Source organism: Pleurodeles waltl, chromosome 3_1 (genome assembly GCF_031143425.1).
Source record: "Pleurodeles waltl isolate 20211129_DDA chromosome 3_1, aPleWal1.hap1.20221129, whole genome shotgun sequence".
Classification (NCBI taxonomy): Eukaryota; Metazoa; Chordata; class Amphibia; order Caudata; family Salamandridae; genus Pleurodeles; species Pleurodeles waltl.
In genome coordinates this window covers 1988709904-1988725341 of record NC_090440.1, presented here as the reverse complement: position 1 = coordinate 1988725341, position 15438 = coordinate 1988709904, and the positions used below count along the sequence as shown (strand labels likewise).

At 44.2% G+C, this 15438-nt stretch overlaps 2 non-coding genes and 3 pseudogenes across 2 annotated transcripts; all 5 read left to right on the top strand.

The window, feature by feature from the left end:
• The first annotated feature begins 1051 nt into the window (after positions 1–1051).
• On the top strand, positions 1052–1185 carry LOC138286207 (small nucleolar RNA U3; annotated as a pseudogene).
• An 811-nt stretch (positions 1186–1996) lies between these two features.
• On the top strand, positions 1997–2186 carry LOC138286200 (small nucleolar RNA U3; annotated as a pseudogene).
• Positions 2187–6309: 4123 nt separating this feature from the next.
• On the top strand, positions 6310–6516 carry LOC138286186 (small nucleolar RNA U3; annotated as a pseudogene).
• Positions 6517–10606: 4090 nt separating this feature from the next.
• On the top strand, positions 10607–10824 carry LOC138286141 (small nucleolar RNA U3). Its single transcript, XR_011201834.1, has one exon. It is a non-coding gene; the product is annotated as a small nucleolar RNA U3 (small nucleolar RNA).
• Positions 10825–14945: 4121 nt separating this feature from the next.
• Positions 14946–15163, top strand: LOC138286154 (small nucleolar RNA U3). Its single transcript, XR_011201846.1, has one exon. It is a non-coding gene; the product is annotated as a small nucleolar RNA U3 (small nucleolar RNA).
• The last annotated feature ends 275 nt before the right edge of the window (positions 15164–15438 follow it).

The following is a 15438-nucleotide window of genomic DNA, read 5'->3' as shown; positions in this document are numbered from 1 at the left end:
GTATGTTGCTTGCTACACCTTTTGTTTCCATACTTGCAAACCTACCAGGTCGTTTCTCATTCACTAGCAATCAGTATCACGCTTTCGGCACATTGAAAGGTCATAATCTGAACCAAATATTCTGATTGAAAACTGTCTTCCTGCAAAATCCTGTGGAACCTGCCGTTTTGTTTCAAGTTTTTCCCATTTTCCCTTGTGTAAGGCATTGCAGTAGTCCAAATGAGTGCTAATTAATGCTCTGCCTCTTAACATGTAAATCGATTTGCGTCAGGAAGTTGAACATCTCACCAAGATATCTGAGGATGAAACTACCAGAGAAATCCATGTCTTGGCTTGAGCTTCAAAATGAAGGCTGTGAACAAGAATAATTCCCAGTGTTTTCACCACCTACACTTTCAGCACAGCATGATGTGAACTCAGAGGGCAAGTGTGTGCTGCTTTACTTGAACAGAGTAAGCGCTCTGGTGACTCTGTCCGATCTCCAGTAAAATGCACCCACTTCGTGCAGTCTGATAATGCGTAGCCATCTTGAAATGGTAATAATTGTCATTTAGTGCAGTGCCGAAAGCTCTGGAAGTAACGGTAGACTGTCTTTTTTGTGAGTTTACCAACTGTTTCTCTTACTTTTTAAACAAGTTAAAATGTGTTTGTTGCGGTAAACGAGAGCAGGAAAGGAAAGTATGGCTGCCGTTTCTTTACCTGTTTGAACTTTAACTTTCATACTGTAGTCCTCTGTCTGTTTCAGGGGCAGCCAACAGGTAACCTGTGTGTGTGTGTGTGTGTGTGTCTGTGTGTGAGACAGGGCCGGGAAAAGGCAGGCTGAATTTGATTGGTGGCTGATTTCTGATATGCAAATTTTTAAAGCATTGTGTCACCCGAGTTCCATGGAGAACTCTTTCTTGCACAGAAATGCACGCGCATCTGCTGAATGCTATTTTGTGGTCTTATCTATATATTTATATGTTTTTTTACTTGATGCCCAACAGGTGCTTACTGTAGGTAAGAAGGGTTTCCACTTTTTCTGTCTGTGTGAGCTGGAAGTGGTTCAGGCAAGACTATACTTTCAGGGATCATTTCTATAGTTTTTAACTGAGGAAATGTGTTCGAAAGTGTCTGGTCTTCGCTAACCACGAGGAAGAGTTGTAGGGCCGTATTTATACTCTGGTTGCGCCGAATTTGCGTCGTTTTTTTCGACGCAAATTCGACGCTAAATTAACGCCATATTTATACTCTGGCGTTAGACGCTTCGGGCGCCAAAGTGCCCGGAGTGTGCGTCATTTTTTAGCGTGAACCCCTTCCTTGTGTTAATGATATGCAAGGGAGGCGTTCCCGTCTTAAAAAATGACTCCCAGGCCTTTACGTGGTATTTATACTCCTGGGCAAAAATGACGCCCGGGAGTGGGCGTGGCCAAAAACGGCGCTTTTGCGCCGCTTTTTAACGCCTGGGTCAGGGATGGCGTTAAGGGACAAGTGGGCTCAAAATGAGCCCAGAGTGCCCTCCCCTGCCCCCAGGGACCCCCCCCTGCCACCCTTGCCCACCCCAGGAGGACACCCAAGGACGGAGGGACCCATCCCATGGACATTAAGGTAAGTTCAGGTAAGTATTTTTTTTTGTTTTTTTGTGGCATAGGGGGGCCTGATTTGTGCCCCCCTACATGCCACTATGCCCAATGACCATGCCCAGGGGACAGAAGTCCCCTGGGCATGGCCATTGGGCAAGGGGGCATGACTCCTATCTTTACAATGATAGGAGTCATGTTGATGGGGGATGGGCGTCGAAAATAAATGGCGCAAGTCGGGTTACGATGATTTTTTCGACGTAACCTGACTTGCCCCATTTTAAGACGCCCATGCGCCATTTTCCCCCTACGCCGGCGCTGCCTGGTGTACGTGGTTTTTCTCGCGCACACCAGGCAGCGCCGGTCTGCTTGCGCCGGCTAACGCCATTCAATAAATACGGCGCCCGCATGGCGCTTCAGAATGGCGTTAGCCGGCGCAAAACTTTTTGACGCTAAACTGCGTTAGCGCAGTTTAGCGTCAAAAAGTATAAATATGGGCCGTAGTGTTTTCTTCTGAGCGCGAAGCCAGTGGACAGTGTTGCATTTGTGCAGCTGCTGTCTGCTATTGATGAACGTTCCTCTCTTCTTTTACGAAGAACTGGAGGAAGGAAACACAAACTGAGTGGTTAGCTTCTTGTTTCAGTTTAAGAGAGTACAGCATTTTAAACTTCTTTTCTTGGATATTTGATGGTTGCCAGATTCTCACTTGACTTGTATTTGCAATCACCTCTTTTGGGCTTTTTTGGGGCTTTCTTTTATAAACTGAGCTTTTCAAACGGTCTTTCTAATCGTAATTTGGTACATTTAAGTAAAGAGGGTCTTTTCAAATGGACCCGAGGAAGGGGAAGATTTACTCACCTTTTACGCAACTCAGCAGGACAACTTGAGGATAAAACGTAGAGAAACAAAGATATTTCTCCTTGTTGCTCCTCAGTTGGGAAGGCGTACGCGTTCCCAGGTTTACTACTCTTAGTAAATCTGGGAATGCATGAAAGAGCATGGGTGGATGCCTAAGATCACCCACTCCCTACCCATGGAACGCCTTCCCGGCAAACAGTAACGCAAGGCAGCGACTTGCGCTGCCATGGGTTACTCTAGATTTATTAAGACATGCAATGCCACGCAAGGTGGCCTTGCGTGGTTTAGTAAACCTCACTGATGCCCTGGTGTTGCCTTACACTGTGATAACGCAAGCGTTTCATAAATCTGGGCCTCTATGTTTGATCTATTTTTAGAGTTTAGACATCTTCCACACAATTAGTGCCGCTCAGTGGCTTATCGCCCTGTCGAATTGACGTGGGGAAAAGGGGCTTTCTAATGCTAGTTAGTCTTTTTAGACTAAAACCAAGAGTAACACCCTGGTCACAGGTCCTAAAATGTATAAGGCTGTTGAGGATCTTAGACCGATGAGGACAAAGAACGCCGTCTTGGGCATTTGCTAAGGTGTTGCACGGGGACTCGCATAGCACAAAGTAACGTAAGCGTAAAGGATTGCATCTGATTACTTACCATAAAAGCCTGTAGGCGCAGCAGAAAATCATTCAGCTTCCCAGGAACGCTCGCACAACCTCTAGTACATCAAGGGCTAGATGTCTTAGGACATTGGAATTTTTTAAGATTCATTGGGGACAGTGAAGTTGCAACAATCAAATAATGGTTGGAATAAGCCATCTGGTCTAATATTCTAGCAAATGTCGTTTTTTTGGCTTTCCTGTTTAATTTAAAGCATTCTTACCTCATTGAACGAAATGTTGAGCTGTCAGCATAGGCGTCGTTCCTCTGCTGTCACATTAGTTAAATGCCCTGTCCCCTCGCTTTTGTCAATAACTCTCAACAGAAGACGTTTAATGATCCCTTTGGGCCCCTAATAATGTTCTTGTATGCTATATTAGAACACTGTAAGATTGATAGCCTCATGAAGAAAATCGGAATGCCAGCAGCTTTTAAACAGTAGAATAATCCCTGTACCTTGAAAATGGTAAAGCTGCAATGTGTGGAACCCCGGAGGCCGCCATTTTGGAGTTCAAACATGCCCCAATGCCGGGGAAACGAGGTGGGTGGGTTGGCGGCAGAGCGTGAATTGGAGAAGGTTCCGCTCTGGCGGCAGGCCAGTTGAGTGCTTCAAAACTTTGCCTAATCTTGGCTTTATAGGAGCCAGGAGCGTAGCCCGACTGCCTTCCCAGCAATGTCCTTTTTTAAAATAATGAAATAAATAGATAAGTAAATATAAAAACAAAAAACAAAGTAAGACTAAATTGTGGTACCCTCTAGCCTGCTGGAAGAGGGGATGTGGACTGTTTTTCGCCTTCAACTTGAGCCTGTCGTGCTGAAGCAATACTTTAGTTAGCGGCATAGACCACAGCAGCAGTTTTTAAAGTCTGTATCACTTACCATCTGAGAGCTAAGCCAGATGGCAGCAAAAATGCTGTTGTGACATCTTCCTGTGCCACTGGAACAGAGTGGCATAGCGTTATAAAAAGTTTCTGAAGAAAGAAACTGGAACTAGTGGGGCATATTTAAGAGAGGCTTGCACTGCAGTTGCGTGACTTCTAGTGACGCAACAGCGGTCAGACCTTTTAACCATATCTAGGAGATCACGCAAAGCCACTTGGCGTGGCTTTGAATAGTCCCGTAGATAGTGATTAAGGCAAGGCATTGTAAAGCGGTGCGCTGGCTTACTCTGCATTAGGGAGGCGATCCAAGGGCTTTGCAGTGTGTGTTCCAACGCAACACCCATGTTGTTAGACGCATCCCCAAATTTACAGAGCCATGTAAATCTGGGAATGCACCAACACCTTACCCCTCCCCAGGGGAGGGTCAGTGAGGAGAAATATCTTTATTTCTCTTTGTTGTTTCCCCTTTCTATGTGTGTTGCGTTTTGCAGCACGCATAGGAAAAGGGAAAAGCCTCCCAAGATTGTTTTTGTGTAGGAAGGTGCCTCTTCCTTCACAAAAACAATTTTGCCTACAACGCAGACAACTTTGCACCATGGTGCAAGGTTGCCGGCGCTGGCTCTAGGCAGTCAAAATGGCTCCAGCGCAGTGGAAAAGGACAGTATTGCATACATATAACACATTATTGCCCGTTTTCTTTGACACAGGGCACAGCAATGTGACTTGCTGTGCTGCCCTGCGCCAAAATGTCGTAAATCTGCCCCAGTGTTTGTAAGTGTCAGAGAGTTGTTGCAGAAAAGCCCTGATCTGGAAAGGAAGGGCAGAGTTGTATTTATGAAACAACTGTCTTTTGTTGATGGCTGTTCCTTTCTTCATTTGAGGAAGGGCTGGATGACGGATACATTCACTGAAATGTTCGGTTCCTATTCTGAAGAATACTAGGATCAAAATTGTCCCGACAAGGATTCACTCCCCGGTGAACGGAATCTTCTGTACAAGAAAAATAAACCGTGTTTTGGATACTTCTATAATACAGAGATGCCTAAAAGTCATGGGGCCTGGAAAAGCTGCATATGTTCAAAGCGGCTGGTAGGACAAGGTGTTGCTGATGTGAAGGCTTTCTTTGATGTCCAGGTATTCAGAGCTCATCTGAAAGTGGTAGGTTCCGTTGTAACCCGTGGTTCCTGCGGAATGCCATCGCCTTGTAAGGGTCTTACACGTGAACTGGGGGAGAGTTACTTTGTTTGGGGAGACTGATTGAAGACATTGCCATACATTTGATCTGTGGTGCAACTTTTCAAAATGTAAAGGTAGGTTGCTTGCTACACCTTTTGTTTCCATACTTGCAAACCTACCAGGTCGTTTCTCATTCACTAGCAATCAGTATCACGCTTTCGGCACATTGAAAGGTCATAATCTGAACCAAATATTCTGATTGAAAACTGTCTTCCTGCAAAATCCTGTGGAACCTGCCGTTTTGTTTCAAGTTTTCCCCATTTTCCCTTGTGTAAGGCATTGCAGTAGTCCAAATGAGTGCTAATTAATGCTCTGCCTCTTAACATGTAAATCGATTTGCGTCAGGAAGTTGAACATCTCACCAAGATATCTGAGGATGAAACTACCAGAGAAATCCATGTCTTGGCTTGAGCTTCAAAATGAAGGCTGTGAACAAGAATAATTCCCAGTGTTTTCACCACCTACACTTTCAGCACAGTATGATGTGAACTCAGAGGGCAAGTGTTTGCTGCTTTACTTGAACAGAGTAAGCGCTCTGGTGATTCTGTCCGATCTCCAGTAAAATGCACCCACTTCGTGCAGTCTGATAATGCATAGCCATCTTGAAATGGTAATAATTGTCATTTAGTGCAGTGCCGAAAGCTCTGGAAGTAACGGTAGACTGTCTTTTTTGTGAGTTTACCAACTGTTTCTCTTACTTTTTAAACAAGTTAAAATGTGTTTGTTGCGGTAAACGAGAGCAGGAAAGGAAAGTATGGCTGCCGTTTCTTTACCTGTTTGAACTTTAACTTTCATACTGTAGTCCTCTGTCTGTTTCAGGGGCAGCCAACAGGTAACCTGTGTGTGTGTGTGTGTGTCTGTGTGTGAGACAGGGCCGGGAAAAGGCAGGCTGAATTTGATTGATGGCTGATTTCTGATATGCAAATTTTTAAAGCATTGTGTCACCCGAGTTCTAGGGAGAACTCTTTCTTGCACAGAAATGCACGCGCATCTGCTGAATGCTATTTTGTGGTCTTATCTATATATTTATATGTTTTTTGACTTGATGCCCAACAGGTGCTTACTGTAGGTAAGAAGGGTTTCCACTTTTTCTGTCTGTGTGAGCTGGAAGTGGTTCAGGCAAGACTATACTTTCAGGGATCATTTCTATAGTTTTTAACTGAGGAAATGTGTTCGAAAGTGTCTGGTCTTCGCTAACCACGAGGAAGAGTTGTAGTGTTTTCTTCTGAGCGCGAAGCCAGTGGACAGTGTTGCATTTGTGCAGCTGCTGTCTGCTATTGATCAACGTTTCTCTCTTCTTTTACGAAGAACTGGACAAGAGAGTACAGCATTTTAAACTTCTTTTCTTGGATATTTGATGGTTGCCAGATTCTCACTTGACTTGTATTTGCAATCACCTCTTTTGGGCTTTTTTGGGGCTTTCTTTTATAAACTGAGTTTTTCAAACGGTCTTTCTAATCGTAATTTGGTACATTTAAGTAAAGAGGGTCTTTTCAAATGGACCCGAGGAAGGGGAAGATTTACTCACCTTTTACGCAACTCAGCAGGACAACTTGAGGATAAAACGTAGAGAAACAAAGATATTTCTCCTTGTTGCTCCTCAGTTGGGAAGGCGTACGCGTTCCCAGGTTTACTACTCTTAGTAAATCTGGGAATGCATGAAAGAGCATGGGTGGATGCCTAAGATCACCCACTCCCTACCCATGGAACGCCTTCCCGGCAAACAGTAACGCAAGGCAGCGACTTGCGCTGCCATGGGTTACTCTAGATTTATTAAGACATGCAATGCCACGCAAGGTGGCCTTGCGTGGTTTAGTAAACCTCACTGATGCCCTGGTGTTGCCTTACGCTGTGATAACGCAAGCGTTTCATAAATCTGGGCCTCTATGTTTGATCTATTTTTAGAGTTTAGACATCTTCCACACAATTAGTGCCGCTCAGTGGCTTATCGCCCTGTCGAATTGACGTGGGGAAAAGGGGCTTTCTAATGCTAGTTAGTCTTTTTAGACTAAAACCAAGAGTAACACCCTGGTCACAGGTCCTAAAATGTATAAGGCTGTTGAGGATCTTAGACCGATGAGGACAAAGAACGCCGTCTTGGGTATTTGCTAAGGTGTTGCACGGGGAGTCGCATAGCACAAAGTAACGTAAGCGTAAAGGATTGCATCTGATTACTTACCATAAAAGCCTGTAGGCGCAGCAGAAAATCATTCAGCTTCCCAGGAACGCTCGCACAACCTCTAGTACATCAAGGGCTAGATGTCTTAGGACATTGGAATTTTTTAAGATTCATTGGGGACAGTGAAGTTGCAACAATCAAATAATGGTTGGAATAAGCCATCTGGTCTAATATTCTAGCAAATGTCGTTTTTTTGGCTTTCCTGTTTAATTTAAAGCATTCTTACCTCATTGAACGAAATGTTGAGCTGTCAGCATAGGCGTCGTTCCTCTGCTGTCACATTAGTTAAATGCCCTGTCCCCTCGCTTTTGTCAATAACTCTCAACAGAAGACGTTTAATGATCCCTTTGGGCCCCTAATAATGTTCTCGTATGCTATATTAGAACACTGCAAGATTGATAGCCTCATGAAGAAAATCGGAATGCCAGCAGCTTTTAAACAGTAGAATAATCCCTGTACCTTGAAAATGGTAAAGCTGCAATGTGTGGAACCCCGGAGGCCGCCATTTTGGAGTTCAAACATGCCCCAATGCCGGGGAAACGAGGTGGGTGGGTTGGCGGCAGAGCGTGAATTGGAGAAGGTTCCGCTCTGGCGGCAGGCCAGTTGAGTGCTTCAAAACTTTGCCTAATCTTGGCTTTATAGGAGCCAGGAGCGTAGCCCGACTGCCTTCCCAGCAATGTCCTTTTTTAAAATAATGAAATAAATAGATAAGTAAATATAAAAACAAAAAACAAAGTAAGACTAAATTGTGGTACCCTCTAGCCTGCTGGAAGAGGGGATGTGGACTGTTTTTCGCCTTCAACTTGAGCCTGTCGTGCTGAAGCAATACTTTAGTTAGCGGCATAGACCACAGCAGCAGTTTTTAAAGTCTGTATCACTTACCATCTGAGAGCTAAGCCAGATGGCAGCAAAAATGCTGTTGTGACATCTTCCTGTGCCACTGGAACAGAGTGGCATAGCGTTATAAAAAGTTTCTGAAGAAAGAAACTGGAACTAGTGGGGCATATTTAAGAGAGGCTTGCACTGCAGTTGCGTGACTTCTAGTGACGCAACAGCGGTCAGACCTTTTAACCATATCTAGGAGATCACGCAAAGCCACTTGGCGTGGCTTTGAATAGTCCCGTAGATAGTGATTAAGGCAAGGCATTGTAAAGCGGTGCGCTGGCTTACTCTGCATTAGGGAGGCGATCCAAGGGCTTTGCAGTGTGTGTTCCAACGCAACACCCATGTTGTTAGACGCATCCCCAAATTTACAGAGCCATGTAAATCTGGGAATGCACCAACACCTTACCCCTCCCCAGGGGAGGGTCAGTGAGGAGAAATATCTTTATTTCTCTTTGTTGTTTCCCCTTTCTATGTGTGCTGCGTTTTGCAGCACGCATAGGAAAAGGGAAAAGCCTCCCAAGATTGTTTTTGTGTAGGAAGGTGCCTCTTCCTTCACAAAAACAATTTTGCCTACAACGCAGACAACTTTGCACCATGGTGCAAGGTTGCCGGCGCTGGCTCTAGGCAGTCAAAATGGCTCCAGCGCAGTGGAAAAGGACAGTATTGCATACATATAACACATTATTGCCCGTTTTCTTTGACACAGGGCACAGCAATGTGACTTGCTGTGCTGCCCTGCGCCAAAATGTCGTAAATCTGCCCCAGTGTTTGTAAGTGTCAGAGAGTTGTTGCAGAAAAGCCCTGATCTGGAAAGGAAGGGCAGAGTTGTATTTATGAAACAACTGTCTTTTGTTGATGGCTGTTCCTTTCTTCATTTGAGGAAGGGCTGGATGACGGATACATTCACTGAAATGTTCGGTTCCTATTCTGAAGAATACTAGGATCAAAATTGTCCCGACAAGGATTCACTCCCCGGTGAACGGAATCTTCTGTACAAGAAAAATAAACCGTGTTTTGGATACTTCTATAATACAGAGATGCCTAAAAGTCATGGGGCCTGGAAAAGCTGCATATGTTCAAAGCGGCTGGTAGGACAAGGTGTTGCTGATGTGAAGGCTTTCTTTGATGTCCAGGTATTCAGAGCTCATCTGAAAGTGGTAGGTTCCGTTGTAACCCGTGGTTCCTGCGGAATGCCATCGCCTTGTAAGGGTCTTACACGTGAACTGGGGGAGAGTTACTTTGTTTGGGGAGACTGATTGAAGACATTGCCATACATTTGATCTGTGGTGCAACTTTTCAAAATGTAAAGGTAGGTTGCTTGCTACACCTTTTGTTTCCATACTTGCAAACCTACCAGGTCGTTTCTCATTCACTAGCAATCAGTATCACGCTTTCGGCACATTGAAAGGTCATAATCTGAACCAAATATTCTGATTGAAAACTGTCTTCCTGCAAAATCCTGTGGAACCTGCCGTTTTGTTTCAAGTTTTCCCCATTTTCCCTTGTGTAAGGCATTGCAGTAGTCCAAATGAGTGCTAATTAATGCTCTGCCTCTTAACATGTAAATCGATTTGCGTCAGGAAGTTGAACATCTCACCAAGATATCTGAGGATGAAACTACCAGAGAAATCCATGTCTTGGCTTGAGCTTCAAAATGAAGGCTGTGAACAAGAATAATTCCCAGTGTTTTCACCACCTACACTTTCAGCACAGTATGATGTGAACTCAGAGGGCAAGTGTGTGCTGCTTTACTTGAACAGAGTAAGCGCTCTGGTGATTCTGTCCGATCTCCAGTAAAATGCACCCACTTCGTGCAGTCTGATAATGCGTAGCCATCTTGAAATGGTAATAATTGTCATTTAGTGCAGTGCCGAAAGCTCTGGAAGTAACGGTAGACTGTCTTTTTTGTGAGTTTACCAACTGTTTCTCTTACTTTTTAAACAAGTTAAAATGTGTTTGTTGCGGTAAACGAGAGCAGGAAAGGAAAGTATGGCTGCCGTTTCTTTACCTGTTTGAACTTTAACTTTCATACTGTAGTCCTCTGTCTGTTTCAGGGGCAGCCAACAGGTAACCTGTGTGTGTGTGTGTGTCTGTGTGTGAGACAGGGCCGGGAAAAGGCAGGCTGAATTTGATTGGTGGCTGATTTCTGATATGCAAATTTTTAAAGCATTGTGTCACCCGAGTTCTAGGGAGAACTCTTTCTTGCACAGAAATGCACGCGCATCTGCTGAATGCTATTTTGTGGTCTTATCTATATATTTATATGTTTTTTGACTTGATGCCCAACAGGTGCTTACTGTAGGTAAGAAGGGTTTCCACTTTTTCTGTCTGTGTGAGCTGGAAGTGGTTCAGGCAAGACTATACTTTCAGGGATCATTTCTATAGTTTTGAACTGAGGAAATGTGTTCGAAAGTGTCTGGTCTTCGCTAACCACGAGGAAGAGTTGTAGTGTTTTCTTCTGAGCGCGAAGCCAGTGGACAGTGTTGCATTTGTGCAGCTGCTGTCTGCTATTGATGAACGTTCCTCTCTTCTTTTACGAAGAACTGGAGGAAGGAAACACAAACTGAGTGGTTAGCTTCTTGTTTCAGTTTAAGAGAGTACAGCATTTTAAACTTCTTTTCTTGGATATTTGATGGTTGCCAGATTCTCACTTGACTTGTATTTGCAATCACCTCTTTTGAGCTTTTTGGGGGCTTTCTTTTATAAACTGAGCTTTTCAAACGGTCTTTCTAATCGTAATTTGGTACATTTAAGTAAAGAGGGTCTTTTCAAATGGACCCGGGGAAGGGGAAGATTTACTCACCTTTTACGCAACTCAGCAGGACAACTTGAGGATAAAACGTAGAGAAACAAAGATATTTCTCCTTGTTGCTCCTCAGTTGGGAAGGCGTACGCGTTCCCAGGTTTACTACTCTTAGTAAATCTGGGAATGCATGAAAGAGCATGGGTGGATGCCTAAGATCACCCACTCCCTACCCATGGAACGCCTTCCCGGCAAACAGTAACGCAAGGCAGCGACTTGCGCTGCCATGGGTTGCTCTAGATTTATTAAGACATGCAATGCCACACAAGGTGGCCTTGCGTGGTTTAGTAAACCTCACTGATGCCCTGGTGTTGCCTTACGCTGTGATAACGCAAGCGTTTCATAAATCTGGGCCTCTATGTTTGATCTATTTTTAGAGTTTAGACATCTTCCACACAATTAGTGCCGCTCAGTGGCTTATCGCCCTGTCGAATTGACGTGGGGAAAAGGGGCTTTCTAATGCTAGTTAGTCTTTTTAGACTAAAACCAAGAGTAACACCCTGGTCACAGGTCCTAAAATGTATAAGGCTGTTGAGGATCTTAGACCGATGAGGACAAAGAACGCCGTCTTGGGTATTTGCTAAGGTGTTGCACGGGGAGTCGCATAGCACAAAGTAACGTAAGCGTAAAGGATTGCATCTGATTACTTACCATAAAAGCCTGTAGGCGCAGCAGAAAATCATTCAGCTTCCCAGGAACGCTCGCACAACCTCTAGTACATCAAGGGCTAGATGTCTTAGGACATTGGAATTTTTTAAGATTCATTGGGGACAGTGAAGTTGCAACAATCAAATAATGGTTGGAATAAGCCATCTGGTCTAATATTCTAGCAAATGTCGTTTTTTTGGCTTTCCTGTTTAATTTAAAGCATTCTTACCTCATTGAACGAAATGTTGAGCTGTCAGCATAGGCGTCGTTCCTCTGCTGTCACATTAGTTAAATGCCCTGTCCCCTCGCTTTTGTCAATAACTCTCAACAGAAGACGTTTAATGATCCCTTTGGGCCCCTAATAATGTTCTCGTATGCTATATTAGAACACTGCAAGATTGATAGCCTCATGAAGAAAATCGGAATGCCAGCAGCTTTTAAACAGTAGAATAATCCCTGTACCTTGAAAATGGTAAAGCTGCAATGTGTGGAACCCCGGAGGCCGCCATTTTGGAGTTCAAACATGCCCCAATGCCGGGGAAACGAGGTGGGTGGGTTGGCGGCAGAGCGTGAATTGGAGAAGGTTCCGCTCTGGCGGCAGGCCAGTTGAGTGCTTCAAAACTTTGCCTAATCTTGGCTTTATAGGAGCCAGGAGCGTAGCCCGACTGCCTTCCCAGCAATGTCCTTTTTTAAAATAATGAAATAAATAGATAAGTAAATATAAAAACAAAAAACAAAGTAAGACTAAATTGTGGTACCCTCTAGCCTGCTGGAAGAGGGGATGTGGACTGTTTTTCGCCTTCAACTTGAGCCTGTCGTGCTGAAGCAATACTTTAGTTAGCGGCATAGACCACAGCAGCAGTTTTTAAAGTCTGTATCACTTACCATCTGAGAGCTAAGCCAGATGGCAGCAAAAATGCTGTTGTGACATCTTCCTGTGCCACTGGAACAGAGTGGCATTGCGTTATAAAAAGTTTCTGAAGAAAGAAACTGGAACTAGTGGGGCATATTTAAGAGAGGCTTGCACTGCAGTTGCGTGACTTCTAGTGACGCAACAGCGGTCAGACCTTTTAACCATATCTAGGAGATCACGCAAAGCCACTTGGCGTGGCTTTGAATAGTCCCGTAGATAGTGATTAAGGCAAGGCATTGTAAAGCGGTGCGCTGGCTTACTCTGCATTAGGGAGGCGATCCAAGGGCTTTGCAGTGTGTGTTCCAACGCAACACCCATGTTGTTAGACGCATCCCCAAATTTACAGAGCCATGTAAATCTGGGAATGCACCAACACCTTACCCCTCCCCAGGGGAGGGTCAGTGAGGAGAAATATCTTTATTTCTCTTTGTTGTTTCCCCTTTCTATGTGTGCTGCGTTTTGCAGCACGCATAGGAAAAGGGAAAAGCCTCCCAAGATTGTTTTTGTGTAGGAAGGTGCCTCTTCCTTCACAAAAACAATTTTGCCTACAACGCAGACAACCTTGCACCATGGTGCAAGGTTGCCGGCGCTGGCTCTAGGCAGTCAAAATGGCTCCAGCGCAGTGGAAAAGGACAGTATTGCATACATATAACACATTATTGCCCATTTTCTTTGACACAGGGCACAGCAATGTGACTTGCTGTGCTGCCCTGCGCCAAAATGTCGTAAATCTGCCCCAGTGTTTGTAAGTGTCAGAGAGTTGTTGCAGAAAAGCCCTGATCTGGAAAGGAAGGGCAGAGTTGTATTTATGAAACAACTGTCTTTTGTTGATGGCTGTTCCTTTCTTCATTTGAGGAAGGGCTGGATGACGGATACATTCACTGAAATGTTCGGTTCCTATTCTGAAGAATACTAGGATCAAAATTGTCCCGACAAGGATTCACTCCCCGGTGAACGGAATCTTCTGTACAAGAAAAATAAACCGTGTTTTGGATACTTCTATAATACAGAGATGCCTAAAAGTCATGGGGCCTGGAAAAGCTGCATATGTTCAAAGCGGCTGGTAGGACAAGGTGTTGCTGATGTGAAGGCTTTCTTTGATGTCAGGTATTCAGAGCTCATCTGAAAGTGGTAGGTTCCGTTGTAACCCGTGGTTCCTGCGGAATGCCATCGCCTTGTAAGGGTCTTACACGTGAACTGGGGGAGAGTTACTTTGTTTGGGGAGACTGATTGAAGACATTGCCATACATTTGATCTGTGGTGCAACTTTTCAAAATGTAAAGGTAGGTTGCTTGCTACACCTTTTGTTTCCATACTTGCAAACCTACCAGGTCGTTTCTCATTCACTAGCAATCAGTATCACGCTTTCGGCACATTGAAAGGTCATAATCTGAACCAAATATTCTGATTGAAAACTGTCTTCCTGCAAAATCCTGTGGAACCTGCCGTTTTGTTTCAAGTTTTCCCCATTTTCCCTTGTGTAAGGCATTGCAGTAGTCCAAATGAGTGCTAATTAATGCTCTGCCTCTTAACATGTAAATCGATTTGCGTCAGGAAGTTGAACATCTCACCAAGATATCTGAGGATGAAACTACCAGAGAAATCCATGTCTTGGCTTGAGCTTCAAAATGAAGGCTGTGAACAAGAATAATTCCCAGTGTTTTCACCACCTACACTTTCAGCACAGTATGATGTGAACTCAGAGGGCAAGTGTGTGCTGCTTTACTTGAACAGAGTAAGCGCTCTGGTGATTCTGTCCGATCTCCAGTAAAATTCACCCACTTCGTGCAGTCTGATAATGCGTAGCCATCTTGAAATGGTAATAATTGTCATTTAGTGCAGTGCCGAAAGCTCTGGAAGTAACGGTAGACTGTCTTTTTTGTGAGTTTACCAACTGTTTCTCTTACTTTTTAAACAAGTTAAAATGTGTTTGTTGCGGTAAACGAGAGCAGGAAAGGAAAGTATGGCTGCCGTTTCTTTACCTGTTTGAACTTTAACTTTCATACTGTAGTCCTCTGTCTGTTTCAGGGGCAGCCAACAGGTAACCTGTGTGTGTGTGTGTGTCTGTGTGTGAGACAGGGCCGGGAAAAAGGCAGGCTGAATTTGATTGGTGGCTGATTTCTGATATGCAAATTTTTAAAGCATTGTGTCACCCGAGTTCTAGGGAGAACTCTTTCTTGCACAGAAATGCACGCGCATCTGCTGAATGCTATTTTGTGGTCTTATCTATATATTTATATGTTTTTTGACTTGATGCCCAACAGGTGCTTGCTGTAGGTAAGAAGGGTTTCCACTTTTTCTGTCTGTGTGAGCTGGAAGTGGTTCAGGCAAGACTATACTTTCAGGGATCATTTCTATAGTTTTTAACTGAGGAAATGTGTTCGAAAGTGTCTGGTCTTCGCTAACCACGAGGAAGAGTTGTAGTGTTTTCTTCTGAGTGCGAAGCCAGTGGACAGTGTTGCATTTGTGCAGCTGCTGTCTGCTATTGATGAACGTTCCTCTCTTCTTTTACGAAGAACTGGAGGAAGGAAACACAAACTGAGTGGTTAGCTTCTTGTTTCAGTTTAAGAGAGTACAGCATTTTAAACTTCTTTTCTTGGATATTTGATGGTTGCCAGATTCTCACTTGACTTGTATTTGCAATCACCTCTTTTGGGCTTTTTTGGGGCTTTCTTTTATAAACTGAGCTTTTCAAACGGTCTTTCTAATCGTAATTTGGTACATTTAAGTAAAGAGGGTCTTTTCAAATGGACCCGAGGAAGGGGAAGATTTACTCACCTTTTACGCAACTCAGCAGGACAACTTGAGGATAAAACGTCAGT